Below are 1,813 nucleotides of genomic sequence, written 5' to 3'. Positions count from 1 at the left end.
CAGCTTCAAAATGCAAATGCTATCTTGAAACCTTAGATTGCATGAAAGTTTTCCAGTCATTTTATCACTTCATACAACCACCCCAAGCAGTTGGACACGGATATTCAAAAAAAAAATCAGTTACTGAAAACAAAATTGTAGGAGGAGTTAAATGAAGCGACACACTTTTACTGTAAATAACGTTGCTTTATAAGGACGAAATGTCCTTCTTGCAGCTTTGAAATACGACACTAAGGGCGTTGTCATTACGTTAAATCTGTAAGCTTCTAAACCAATGATCTACAAAACTTGGTTGTTAATCTTTTTCTAAGGCGAATATATGAACTCCTCACGTATTTAAATCCTCATCTACCGGTAAAATACATTTAGCAGAAACCATTATTTAATTTATTCACGTGACGAAAATCTCAACAAGAAAAAGAAAAACAGTTTATTGATGATTGAAATTCTACGTCGTGTTGATATAGTAACAGTTCATTAATATCGTGTCCTCTTTACGCATATTGCTTTTATTATATTGAGTGCTCCAATTCTTTAATTAACTGTTCTCATTCTTAACGTATAGGGGTTGGTGCTATGCCATTACAATACCAATAGTACAGATATACGACAGTATATATGTAATGTAAGTCTGCCTCTGCAGACGTAATAATCAATCATTTTTAAATTATCTCTTACATAAAACAGACTCTGTTGTTCTTTAAATGTGATGGTAACCACTTTCGATAGTACTAAAATTAATGACAAGGTAATTGTCCTCGTCAGGTTTTAAAAGATATATTCTTCTGCTATCGATCGAGAGTTAAGTTGTGTGGCCCAAAAATTGTTTCAGTTTTAGAATGGCCTTCGTTCGGTTCATTGCGTCGCATTGTAAAATACCAGCACAGTATGTATGTATGTATTTTAGATCCTCCTGCAAGCAGGAACTCGCGAAGAAGCCTCATTGGCTTATCAAAGCCGCAAGCTGACCGAAGTCAGTCTCTTACATTCATATTTAGCGTCCATGATTATGAATTGTCAATTGTCAACAACTCTGTAACTGGACGACATACATTGATCTTGGAGTGACTCGAACCGGGGACCTTATGATTGGAAGGTACCGGCGTTAACCACTGAGCTAACACTCCTAACACTCCACACAGTACATAAACTGTAAAACAATGAGCATCTTAACGGATCTTATACTTTGGATATGGTTCATGTACGCAGTGATAACAGCAACTGGTATTTATGACATTATGCATTTATAGTAATAGTTGTAACGAGTTCATGAATGGAAGTTCATGTCTGCTTACAAATAAGACTGAGTGGTCAATTTTTTCACGTACGACATCAGCTAGCTAATAAATTAACGCGATATTTAAACACATTAGCCTCATTGCATCTTAGTAATCTTTAAGGCATATTTATGCAGTAGTATGATGTAAACGTGTCTTTTTACGTAGACTTTAGACCAGCTAAATGTTCAGTCGAATTAATGTTCTGATCATAACATGTGATATTTGTAATAATTGTATACAACTCAATCAGGATTTTGTCTTAGATGTGTGCCATTGTTGGCAGGTTCGTATTAAGAGAGTGGAAAAAGAGAAGTTTAATGCTTTGAGAAAAAAATGGAAAAATATTGAATGTTATGTTTTGAATGATCATATGCATTGCCCATCTTACTCCATTCATGTGAAAATTAAAATTAATTAGGTTCAGATTAAGTTACTCCAATCACATGATAAGAAGGTATCATGCTATCACAATGTGAAACTCAAATTAAATATACTACATGAAGAAATTGAAAGTTAGAAATAAGTATTAAAAT

Source organism: Apostichopus japonicus, chromosome 1 (assembly GCF_037975245.1).
Source record: "Apostichopus japonicus isolate 1M-3 chromosome 1, ASM3797524v1, whole genome shotgun sequence".
NCBI classification, from domain to species: Eukaryota; Metazoa; Echinodermata; class Holothuroidea; order Aspidochirotida; family Stichopodidae; genus Apostichopus; species Apostichopus japonicus.
The sequence above is the reverse complement of the archived record's forward strand: the minus strand, read 5'-3'. Positions refer to the sequence as shown.